Source organism: Scophthalmus maximus, chromosome 20 (genome assembly GCF_022379125.1).
Source record: "Scophthalmus maximus strain ysfricsl-2021 chromosome 20, ASM2237912v1, whole genome shotgun sequence".
Classification (NCBI taxonomy): Eukaryota; Metazoa; Chordata; class Actinopteri; order Pleuronectiformes; family Scophthalmidae; genus Scophthalmus; species Scophthalmus maximus.
The window spans coordinates 18,154,184-18,167,667 of NC_061534.1; the positions used below are offsets into that span (position 1 = coordinate 18,154,184).

The 13,484-nt window shown below is 42.1% G+C and overlaps 1 long non-coding RNA gene across 1 annotated transcript; it reads right to left on the reverse strand.

The window, feature by feature from the left end:
- Positions 1 to 8,193: 8,193 nt before the first annotated feature.
- On the reverse strand, positions 8,194 to 9,681 carry LOC118285031. The gene is made up of 3 exons (XR_004785013.2): positions 9,035 to 9,681; positions 8,583 to 8,758; positions 8,194 to 8,478 (listed from the first exon to the last, which is right to left on the reverse strand). It is a non-coding gene; the product is annotated as an uncharacterized LOC118285031 (long non-coding RNA).
- Between the last annotated feature and the right edge of the window lie 3,803 nt (positions 9,682 to 13,484).

The following is a 13,484-nucleotide window of genomic DNA, read 5'->3' on the forward strand; positions in this document are numbered from 1 at the left end:
TATATCGTGCGTGACTGGAGCAAATCATTTTTACCTAATTACTTAATTTTTCCCCCTTTTCCTACATGTGTCGGACTGTGTGAAAACATGGGCCAAAACATGAAGGAAGAACTTTAATCTTTATAGGCAGAATCCCCTGCTCTCCCTGCTGCATCGTGATCAAGATGTGCAGCCCCGTATAAACAACATAAACAACACAGACAACAGTCGTGACCAAGTTCTATGGCTGAAATTTAACAATTATGGTAACAATGGTAGCAACAGCAGCTACATCTCTGAGAGCTCGCCATGCCAAGACCACAGGTGGAAACCAGTATGAGTAATATGCTACAGGGCGATAAGGTGACACGCTTCTCGTGCAGGTGGAAGCTGATGATGTTCTGAGAGGCCCAAAACCGGTGCTGAGGTGAGGGCTTGCCTAGATCACGAAAACTCTTGTGCACAGGAGGGCAGATACAATGTTCCTTAGACAATGTCAGTGTCTCTTTTTCTTTCTCAGCACGAAAGGCAGCTTCAAACAGTGTTTTAGACGCATATTCCAGTTTCTCTTGTTCTTCCAAAAAGTCCAGTGTCTCTAAACTCTCTTGCTGTTGACCTTTGGCCTCTGTAAGGGCACTGCATGCCTCTCTCGATGTTGACTTCACTTCTCACCGCTGCCACACAAAACTCGAAAAGGCCTCAAACTATCTTTGGAGCTAATCTGGCCCAGTCATTTGCCTGCCTCTACTGTACTCTTTCTCTTATACAAACAAATGCTGACTGCCTCTCCATTGGATAGATCAAAATGAACTCAGGTCAAAGACTGTGCAGTATTGGTACTATTAGCAAAATATTTGTACTTTTCAAAAAGTTTAACTGCTGCAATTTTTGAAAATCAACAGTAATGTTGGGTCTTCATAATGATCATTTCAAAGTTGAATTTTAACTGCTTATAAGTTAGAATCTTCATCTAAATCCTTGCATACCCTGTCTTTCCCAATGCTGACTGTGTGTGTGTGTGTGTGTGTGTGTGTGTGTCTCTGTGTATGTGTATGTGTGTATGTGTATGTGTGTGTGTATGTGTGTGTGTGTGTGTGTGTGTCTGTGTATGTGTATGTGTGTATGTGTGTGTATGTGTGGTGAGCCTCTGTGTCTTAGTGTCTGACTCACAAGGTTGAAAGACATCTGCCACTGCCAGTGTTTTGTTTTCGGGCATTTAAAGGAATGAAAAACATCTACTTTGCTCATTCAAATTTAGGACTTAATCTTCATCATTATTCTGTAAGGGTATTGTCTATCATTCTTTTCAGGCTTGATAATAATTAACCGTAACAAAACTTATTTATAATCCCAGACTCTTCTTTACTGTGAAAGTTCTTTACTTAAATAATTTTTCCCGTAAACTTTAGCATTATTTACGTATCTGAAATCCCAGACTCTTCTTTACCGGGTTAAAAAACTGATCTCTCTCTCAGAGAGCATATTTTGGCTTCATCAATCAGCTGTTTACATTCTTCAGAACTCTCGCTCACATATTCCAACACATTCAATTTTTTGTAGCTCTACTCGTGTGACGCGATAAACCCTGGGTTAAGTTCTCCCCACTCGTCTTTGAGCAGGTCTCTGTCTTCCACTTCATGCAGCCTGTGAGGAGTGTGCTCCCATTGGCCAAGCCTCACGGACCTCCTCCTCTGTCCAGTGACGTTATCTTAATCTGAGCCAATATCGTGTCTGTATTATAGCTGGGGCATACAAAGGCAATTCATCATGTTTGTTTTTCCAACTATTTTATAAAGAACTTGTAAAAAACATTGCTTCTAATTTAAAGCTTTTTAACATCAAAACTTTAGCACATAGACATTTTATCTTTGTCTTTCACATCTCATTTGAAACTGCAATGTCACGTTTCTCATTCTCATGCATATCCAACACATCAATGGATCACAAGGCATGAACACTGTCATCCTCTCCAACCAGCAATGCCTCATTCTGGGGGAAAACTTTGTGTTGCATTTGAATCATTCTGAGGTCGCGCTTCTCATCTGTGTGTGTGTATCTTTGCGGTGTACGTTTTATCTTGTCTCTGGACTGATGATTTCTCATACGTACACATTCACTTAATTCATATTTATGACAAACAACATAGGCTTGCTCTACGGTGGCGTAGTGGTTAGCACTTTTCCCTCACAGCAAGAAGGTTCTGGGTTCGAATCCTGGTTCAACCAGGGCCTTTCTGTGTGGAGTTTGCATGTTCTCCCCGTGTATGCGTGGGTTCTCTCCAGGTTCTCCGGCTTCCTCCCTGCACAGTCCAAAGACTATGCAGAATGGGGTTAGGTTCATTGGAGACTCTAAATTGACCGTAGGTGTGAATGTGAGAGTGAATGTATGTGGCCCTGCGATAGGCTGGCGACCTATCCAGGGCCCCGCCTCTCGCCCAATGTCAGCTGGGATTGGCTCCAGCCCCCCCACGACCCTTAAATGGATAAAGCGGTAGACGATGAATGAATGAACAAACAACATAAATTTCTCCATAATAAATAGTGCTGCTGCATCAAAAGGTCTCCACTTTTAACACTAAATTAATGAATGAGCTCTTATACAAATTCTGTGGTGTCTCTAAACAAATACTCGGAAACCTAGGATTTACACCTATGGGCAGTGTGCACAAGTACTGCGGGCCGCCTGAGGTTTCTAAAACACATCAGGGCCAATCACATCTGTTGAAAAACACAAAAATTTACAAAATAAATTTAAAAACAGTCCCTGACTCCCCGATGGACACAGGCTCCCCAATGTTTTAAGCTGCAGCTAGTTGCCCTATTTCAGACAACTCAGGACGTCTCCCCCGATGAGCACAGCCGCACTGTTGGATATCTACCTGCGCCAGACTCAGCAAAAGGCTGAGCCGGAAGCAACTCTCTCACAGAGAGAACCTATGCAGTCCCACTGTACCACTGCCAGAGCACACCATCTCCACAAGGGCACGTTCAATTCCAATGGGATTAAACTACTAAATGTAGTATTTCAGCTCAAACTTTAAACTTTATTTAATTCCAACTCCTTTAACTAACTTAGATTATACATTTTAACATAATTTGTCACAGGCCTATTCAAACTTATACATTTAAGTATTTAGTTTAGGGTGATGTCGTCATCTCCCAATGACTATGACACCTCGAGAGAGACGTCAGCTGCTCGATGATTGTTGTGGCTTGCCACAGACAGGTTGACCTTGCTTGGTGCCTGAGAAGACTCGTCTTAACAGTTTCCCAGGGGAGGATAGACAAAATTCCACGACAGGCCCCACAAGGACATGCTTCACTTCACACGTAAAAAGGGTTGTTCAGTCCTGCTGTAAACCCTGGCCAAACTTTCATCTTGCCCACAGGAAACCAATATGGGGCCTGTGTAGTCAGGCTACTTGGGTATGCTTTTTGGGTCCAATGTTGCCAAAAACATATGGGTCTGCTTTTTGGGGCCAATGTTGCCAAAAACATATGGGTCCCACAAAGTGTTATGGTGTCCATGTATTCAACATACCAATGGGACTCATAAAAGGAAAAACATATAGGTCCCACACAGTGTGAGCAAGTTTTGAAGCTGTGCTTCAAGGGGGCTGGCACCCCTTAATTTTGGGGGGTTCTACTTTGATGCTGCTCAGGACCGATGCTCTCTGCTACAGACTATCAATACACTGTCATTTGATATCATTTTTTGTTAAATGTTTAACAAATATCATTCCTTCATTCACTTGTCTCTCCTGATTGAAATGTAGCTCTAGCATAAGTTCAGTCAGGAACATTACTCCCATGCTTGCTTCAGGTGTATTGTAATTCTCATTCATCTTACCTTTCATCTACTCACGCATGCACACTCTCAATTTCTTACTGTCATTTCATTGGCCTGTCATTTCAGCGATCACCTGGTCCCATCTATCAAGTTGCATTGCAACACACCTGCTGCGTTAGCCCAATATCTCACTGCTGACTGTATAATTATGATTTCTCTCCCTGCCTTAGTCCTCTCATGCTGCTGTTCTGCGCACCCTCCACCTCTCCATCACCGCCCAGTCTGCGCAGACTCATTACATTCTTCTCTCCATCAACTGAGCAATTCATCAACCACCATCACCACCAGTGTCTGGACTCCATGGGGACTTTACTTTACTTTACTGCCCAGGACTGATGCCCTCTACTACAATATCTCCCCATGGAGTCTAAGTGGCAAAGACTCTATCAATACTTTGTCATCACATATAATTCTGTTAAATCTGTAATAAATATAATTTCTTGATTTCTTGATTTATCTAAATTTACAGCGAAATGATAACTAGAGTGTGTGCTGAATGTTAGACTACCTGCATGCGTCTTGATGTTCTCCTTGTCTGTCTTAATCCTCTCAGCCTCTGGCAGGGGACTTTGTGGGCTTCTGCATAAACAAAGGACTATGTGAGTTTCTTCAACTTCAGCAGTAAAGTATCTTGTAATATATAAGGATAATAAAATCAGTACATGATAGTTATAAAGCACCTACCTTTCTCCACTCTGTGAGGCTTTAGATGCGACCCTTTGCCTCACAAGTGCGATGTTGCCTGTGTTGGGCAAATGCGCCTCTGACAAAATCCTTTCCCTGCGAGAGGAGAGGCTGACTTCCATAGATTGTGGTGGACTCTGGTCCTCATTGATGGAGAGCGAGCTTGCCATGGTCGGTGCAATCCCCAGATGCTCTTTGTGTGTACCAAGCAGGAATGGGCTGGTCCCACTGCAGTGACTGATTGCCCCAGTTATCAGAGCTCAGATACTGATGCTGACAGACCTCCATCATTTCACAACACACTTTTGCACTAGAGGAAAAGGGATAATTGACTTAAAGGGCCCATATTATGCCCCCTTTTACACAAGTTACATTGGTTTTCAGGTGTGTGAACTACAGGTCTTTGCCATTCCATGTCAAAACACCTCAAGGATCAAGCCACACGGCACCCTCCTCTTTCTGTATAAACAGCCCTGTGAGACTACGGTCGATTCCAGCTCTTTCCTGCTCACTCCTCGCCCCCCTCCCTTCATGTTCCGCAAAGCTCCGCCTCGCTCCTCCCCGGGTCTGCTGCCATGACAACAGTCGCAAGTAACAAGGCACATACACGACGTAGAGACCCGGGAGGCCCAGCGAACACGTTCTCCATAATTACACAGAGCACAAGGGGCTGGGCGATAGAACGTTAACGACATCCTGGCCGCGAGTCTAGCTACGCCGGGAGCCGCGACCGACTGCCGGCAGCTGCGACCGAACGCCGGCAGCCGCGAGGTCCGCCAGCAGCAAGCCGGCAGCCGCGAGAAAATGATGGCGTAGACGCGATCTGTTTTTCCGCACTTCAAGGGGGGAGGTGCTGCTCAGGTTGGGGGCGTGGTCAACCCAGTAGCAGGAGTCAACTTATGTCACTTGACGCCCGGGCTGTGAATGGTTCGTTTACAGACCGTCTGCACGATCAACCCAAACCACGAATCAACGACTCATTGTTTTCTTTTCATTCTCCGTGGGCTGGCAGACACCCCAGATAACCAAATATACGTGGAGGCAGGCTGAAAAGGTGCCTGGAGCATAATATGGCCCCTTTAAGAAACTATCTATCCGCATCATTAGAGAGAATCTATACACAGGATCTAAATGCAGACTTACTAAAAGCTATTGGGCTAGTGCTTTGCAAGGTTATTCATTGTGATGGAAGCATGCTGAAACATCTGGCTGGGTGATAAGCGTTCATCACAGTCTAGCTGTAACATCCTCTTCAGTAGATCCACAAAGTCTTGCTGGTCCTCGATTTCTGCCCTTGTGTCATCCTCTAATAAATGACAGACTGGTCTGAACTGAATCCGGAAAAACACTCATGAAGTTAAATAAAATCTAACAGGCTCATGTCTTAGTCAAATGTTCTTAATTTGTAGAACTGAAAATCCTATATGTCGTCTAGGCATTTGAAGTAGCTCACGGTCTGTTTGGTTTGGCCACCTGGGTCCTAAAGAGAAAAAACCTTTGATTTGGTTGATGTGTCTCAAACACAAGATGGAATCACAAAGACAGACTGAAGGAGGGAGAGAGAAAAAATTGTCAGTCACTGAATGTTCTTACCTTCAAATTCCATCGACACTTGCTGCTCTTCTCTCTTCTGAAGTGCCTCTTGGTGTTGAGTCCATCATTGAGCATTTTCTCTGGTATCTCACCCTGAGTCTGCTTGATGTGTTGTAACTGTGTTTTAGCAGCTCTGTGAAATACTCTTGGGTTGTATCAATTTGAACTGAAAACATTCCTGCCTCTTTAACCTCATCTGCAATTATGTCCGTTATCACCTGGCTGAGAACATCCACAACTTTACCAACAATGTCCTTTGAAAGTAGTCACAAGAGAACCTCTACTTTTTGCACCAGTGTCATGAAGCTTCTTGCTTTGCTCAATAGAACTGCTCATGTGCTGTTGAAGGCACAGATCATACCGGCTCAAAAGTATGACCAACTCTAGAAAGTTGCCATGATTGACTGCAGTATTTTCCAGAGTATAAGCAGCCTCTTCTTGACCCCCTCTGTAACTAAGTCAACATTTGCCCTAGCTAGCACATCTATGATGCGTTCCATCACCTGACGCTTCTTTTTCACCTGCTCATGATGTAGAGACATATGTTTGCCAGTCAGCAGGCTTATTACATCTGCCCCCCATGAAAAGGGTTAGAAAAGAGGTAATTTTACTGTATACACATGTCAAGCTTGAGGTTGTTGTTTTTTTAATCAGTATTTGAATAATATTGGCAAATTCTGTGATTCACTATGGGTGATACAAATAGGCTAATATTGAAGCCTAAAATGGTAGCCTAATAATTACACTGCTAATCACTAGGCCTATATCTCTTTACCAGCTGCCACTTGGGTTTGTCCTCTCCAAAACATTTCTGTGAGTTTGGCACATTTGGCAGCACCCTCCTCTAGCCCTTTATTTCTTGAACCTGGCCTTTTCTCCCCCTCCCGGCCTCTTTCTACCGTCCAACCTCACTGACGCTCGTCGGGACGGTGGAGCTGACGGTACCTGAGAAACTACATGGACCCAACCAACACTATCTGGGAGGAGGGGGAAACTCCCTCAGATGGTACAACCCATCTGCTGCGCTGTCAGGCAGAGGCTGCGCTGTGAACTTTAAGAGAAGTGAACAAACGGGACAATTGTCAGTTGGCTTTTTTTTGACCGGCCCAAAAGTGAAGTGAAAGTGAAGCAGCCCACCGGAAATCTCCCGATTACCCACTCCGCCCCCGCCTAGGACACTTGAAGTACATGATAATGCCTTTCGCACTAACTAATGCTCCAGCAGTATTCCAAGCCATGATTAATGATATCCTTCGGGACATGCTGTACCAGTTTGATTTTGTCTGTTTGAATGACTCATTTTTCCCGCAACCTAGCAGAACATATCCAGCATGTCAGGCTAGTCCTCTAAGGTCTCCTGGAGTACAAGCTATTTATAAAAGCCGAAGTGTGATTTTGAAGTGCAATCTATCAGTTTTTTGGGCTTTATTATTGAGGAGGGACAGGTCAAGTCAGACCCAGCTAAGACCCAAGCTGTGGCAGAATGGACGATCCCGATTACATCGAAGCAGCCTCTGCGGTTTTTGGATTCGCTAATTTTACCGGGTATTCACTCCTGCTACTACAGATGGGTGGCAGCTCCTCTGACTAGGCTAACTCCACCCAACGTCCGCTTTACCTGGACTTCAGAGGTAAATTAAGATTTCCGACCTTAAAGAGACTTCACTTCTGCACCAGTATTAGATCACCCAATTCTTTGCTGCAATATATTGTAGCGGTTCATGCATCTGACACCCATGTGGAACAGGTGGAAGAAAACAACAGAAAGCAGCTAGAAGTCCGGTGTGCATGCTAGAGGCTAATGTTACAGCTGATAAATGCAGCAACCCCTCGGTTCCACAGAAAAAAGTCTCCGTGTGTATGTTCACCGCGCTGTTGGAAGGAAAATAAGGGGTTGGTCCCGGAGCAGACTGCTTCAGCACCGGAGAAACTATCTCCCTGCTCCCCGACTACGGTCCGGATGATGGGCAGGATAAAAGATCAACACTCCTCTCAATAATTTTTTTTTCATATAACATATGATTTTGGTTGTATGTGTTTTTTCTACTTATGTTGCCTCTAAATTTTTCACCCCGTTATAGATATTTTCGTATTTAAGACAATAATTTGATATATTCTAATTGTAACACTGACCAGCTGCAGCTGGTGTAGCTTAGTGGGTTCCCAGTTTGGGTCCTTAATGCAACCTGCCTCGATGATTGCAGGTTGCTTTGAACAAAAGCATCAGCTAAATTAATGTAAATGTAATTTAATTACCATTTCGTATTCACATCTTTCAGAGTAAAGTATGGTGCCAAGGAACAACTCTGCAGCAATGCAGCCCAGAGACCAAATGTCTATGTTACCGGAAGTCCCAGGATCGTCTCTGGAGACCTTAAAAGAGGAAATGAATTATCACTACATTATTTCTAAAACAAGTTCGGCTGCTTTGATTATAAAAATCTCAAACAAGAACTGTCATGTTGCTATCTACTTACCTGTAGGGAAGTAGCGCAATACCCCAGGGCTACTGTGACATTGGGGAAAGGGCCAACCAAAGTCACTCACTTTGATCCTGAATGGCTAGTATGCATGGTCCACCAACATGATGTTGTCTGTCTTGAGATGTGTGTACAATTCCTAGGCGTTTCAGGAGTTGCAAAGTAGTGGCCATCTAAAGTAATGAACAAATCATTTAAATGAAGGTTCTCATTTTAAAACCAGCTTGAAGAGGTATTTTCAACCAGTGTTAACCTGATTAGTTACAGATGATACAATCAAAGGCCCAATCTTTTCAACATTAAGAAGGATTTTGAGAATTCACAACTGTCTTTGTGCCATTGAATTTTACACAATAGGACCCAGGAGGAGTTTCTGTTATGTTCACCTCCTGTAAGTCTTTCACAGTAGCCTCTAGGAGCACAACCCCTGAGTAGAAAGTGGTACAGACCTGATGTAGGACAGGGCGTATTTCCTTCCTTCCTGTCCTTCAGGAAATCATACAGTCTAGTCCAGCATTTCATACTCAACAAAAAAAAGTTCCATCTCACAAAGTTGAACGTGTCTGGATCAAAATCGCTAAGGAGTTTGAGAGTGAGCACCTCTGTCTCTTTTTCAGGAGTGATGTTTCTATTCTTGAATATTTTTAAAGCCACCGGCTTCCTGGTTTCCATATTCACACACTTGGTGACTTTTCCATAAGAGCCCTCTCCTAAAACGGAATGCACCAGGTATTGAGAGGAGGGGGAGGAGAGGGTACCTATGACCTTGGACTGGTCCTCTGGGGAAGTGGAGGATAGGGGTGTGGAATCCTCATCTTTAGTTAAAGTTAAATGTGCTTGATTGTGATAACTTAAAATCTACAACAAAGCTGAAAAAGACAAGCATGAAGTCACAGGTGTTTGGCAACTGCACCTTTGACAAAGTCTTTTCCCTGCGAGTGGAGAGGCTGAATTCTAAAGGCTGATGTTGACTCTGGTCCTCATAGATAGAGAGGGAGCTCATGGCCGATGCAAGTTGCAATACGAGGGGATGCTCTTTGTGTCTGCACCAAGCAGGAATGGGCTGGTCCCAGGAAAAGACACAACATGAAGTCACACTTTGTCTAAAAAATTAAAATAGGAGACCAGCAATTGTGCTCATCCATACAACAACTACTACAAATAAAATTGAATTGAATTGAATTGCATTGAATTGAGCATACTACATGTACTTGCATGTTGCATATAGGTTTTTGATGCTTTTGATCTGGCAATCAGTTGAAACAAAGACATGTACTTTGTGACATCATGATATTCTAAACACTTGTGATCTGGCAACGTTGTAGAATTGTCTGCATTTGAAAATGATCATGTGAAAGAAATGTTTGAATTGTTGCACTGTGAGAAATTTGACCCGTGGCAACAGCAACTTGTTAGTTGTTTCTGTCTCAAATTCCACATCAACATAGATGTTCCTCTAAAATTTACATAGTAAAGTCATTTAAATTGAGATTTGTTGAAATTTTCCTACAACCGATTATTATTATTATTCTCATCAGCTACAATAGAAATGACACAATTTCTGTTGGTAGGCTTAATTAGTGGACTCAGGAAAGTAAAAAAGTCATCTGTTTGATGTACTAAGAAAAAAGGCTGATCAGTTCTAATATGTTGAACTTGGGATAAAATATAAGTTTCTTGTCCTTATCCCCTTCATGCTCTTCCTCTCGCACCAGCTGCTCCTTCCCCACCATATAGGTGACATTACTGTCCCATTTATTTGGTGCATTTTTGTGTCTCTTTTGTGAGCAAGCAAATTGAGAAATGGAGTACAGGAAAGTATATTTTCCAAGAATAGTGATATGCATGGGGGAATAAGTTGTTTAATCTAATCTATTCTGTGCTCAATAAATGTATTTGCATGTTTAAATAATTCATATTAATGTGCAATACGAACTCCTCTCATGCAGTTTTATTCATGTACAATCACACAAACTCTGGCTCTGTCCACTGTGAGACGATAGCTTTCTCATAAACAGTCTTTCTCCCAACCTTTAAACTCTGTGCTCGCTCAAGATTGCCTTCAGACTTGCTCAACATGGCACAGTGTTATATTGTGCCACAAATTCAAGGTCAATCCTGGTTGGTCTGTTTGGTGTCGAATCGTTCATAGTGTTCAGTGGTTGTTTTGGCAGCTATTTTAGATTAGTGAAAGTCTTTCGTTTTAGTCACATTTAAGTCATGTTTATCCTTCATAGTTTTAGTTTAGTTTTAGTCGACTACAACTGAAAACGTTTAAGATGTAAAGTCATTACATTTCATTCAACTTTTGGTCAAAATGTTTTCTCTCTTTAAATTTATTAAATTAAGCTAATATGTGTATCGGAGTGTGTTGAAATTCACTAAATAACATTTCACTCTAAACACTTTTACTTGCATAATATATCCAGATTCCTTACTTTAATCTAGCCTAGACCGTGCTCTCCCATCTATGCCATGCTGCTGTGCTTGCTGATCTACTAAGGTAAGGATTGCCTAGTAATTTACACAGATAAAAGTGGCAACATAGCGGACTGTTCTTTACTCCAAGTCAAGAAACAAGCAATCTTTATTTGCCCACTGGTTTTATTTATTTTCTGTGCAATAAACACAAACATGCCCAAAACAGAGCTACGGAATTAGGACAAGTGTGGATGAAATTGAAACAGCTGTACACGTTGGAATAGTCACATTTCTTAATTTGATGTTAAAAAACGAAAAAATGAACTCTTGTTAATAAAAATGCAGGTGAATTGTTGCTGATTGGTTTGGGCAAAGTAACATCAAATAACCGTCAGAAATCAGCAAAAATGAAGTGAACCCCACCTGTTTTAACCTGTACAGAAATTATATTCATGTTGATCTTCTCAGGAGAATAAATGACATTTACAGTGTGAGTTGTAATCTAAAGCGTTAGCATGAAAACGGCCTTGTTGGACCTGATGCAGTGAAAAAAAAAAAATAATGGGATGAGAAAATTAGTGAACGGAACAAGTTGTCTACAACATGTCACTTTAGTTATTGCAGGAGGATCCTTTCAATCTGAAATAATTTGGCTTTAAATTGATATTTGCTTTCATACATCATAGTTTGGCTTGCTAATGCATGCATCTGTATGCATACATCATATTTGGATGCATGCCAGTGTACCCCTCTGTGTGTGTGTGTGTGTGTGTGTGTGTGTGTGTGTGCACGTTGATAAGAAAGGCAACAATAAAGCTACATCTGTGTGAAACATCCCAGACCCGACCTCTCTGGTGAAAGTGCTCTAAAGTAATTGGCAGAAATGGCTCCAGATAAACTGTGAATGACGCAGCGTTAGCTTAACCTAATCCCCTCTTGCCTGCAGGTCTGTGTCCTGAGACCTCGGCACTTATCAAAGACTCGTAAATCACACAGTCTGTGAAAAGCCCCCACTGACCGGCCTGACTCCACAAATTTATGCTCACACAAAGAGCAGCAACATACATAAAGTTACACAAAGCATATAAAATTAGGTGTGGTTAAGTTAAACACATTTATGTAAAAATATTTCTTTTTGAAATCAGCTAACGTAGCAACAACGTGGTCCCAGCCCCATCATGTATAGGTAGGTTATTCATATAAGCATTGACCAATTATTATGATTCAGCATAGGTTTGTAAAAAAAAAAGGTTGTGATGCAAATAATACACTTTAGGCTGGGGGAGAACACAAATTTGTTTTTGCAGAACGTGCAAAAATGTTATTTCAACCTGGCAACTGTGGTGAATCATGGCAATCCCACAGTTTGCAGGACTCGAGAGCTGCTCAGTCCAGCAGGTCTTGTTGCTCATCAACAAGACCTGCTATGTTTGTTTTTGTTGATGAGGCACCGGTCCTGGTTACATAGCAAGTAGCTACCGACCGTGACGTGACCCATTAGTTTGTGAACTGATGTTTTGAAGCCTCATGTTTAGCATTTTAGCATCATCTTGGCTTTTTAAAATTGGAAGTAACCATATTTGGAGGAGCAGGAGTTAGGTCTGACTGAGAGCTTGAGAACACTTCATGTCCACCTTCACCTGTGACCTGTACACATTGGACAATACTAGTCGTCAATCATTGTATCCACGCCCAAATACATACAGTGCTTTATCGTCTATTTTACTCTAAATGGACTATAATTTCCAAACTGAATATCACACTGTATTGAAAGATTTGAAACAAGATTTAGCCAACCAGTCATTTTCTCACAGACTTCTAAAGAAAAGTGACTTATTTTTTTTAGTCTCCACCTATCTTGAAGCTTTTAGGCTGCTGCAGATACCAAGCTAATGTCAGAAAATCACTCTGACTTGCCACTGTCTACTCTGACTTGCCATTTGCTGTCACAATGTCTGCATGCAGGTCGAGAGACAGAAGATTGGCAGTACAGATGTTACCAGTTGTGCTCTTGGCTTGTCAGTAGTTGGTTCTCTTCTTCTAGTCATATCTAATGAAAAAAAGGTCTTATTGGTCCAGTTCATGTAAAAACTCTCGACAACTCTAACATATCCAAATGATATTTCCAGGTTGTACTAGTCGACCTGCCCCAGGACTAAGACAACAAAGACACACCATTTGCTTCCGAATAGGACAAACTTTGGCAAATTTGTTCATATGGTTTTGCATTTCTCTGTGTACAAGCTGCTTGTAACGAAGTGTCCCCAGTGGGATTGACAAAGTTGTTTTGAGTTTCAGTTTGAGCTCGAACAATTGAAAAAACATTATTTGGAAAATGTAAGAGATCATAAAATGAAGAAGAATTATGAGTAGAAAAGGTTTGTGTGCATCACACCCTCATCAGTGGTGGTATGAAGGTAAAAATAGCTGCTTTAGGAACACTGTGTATCTCACTATGCTGAGCTGTCTGCTTCACTG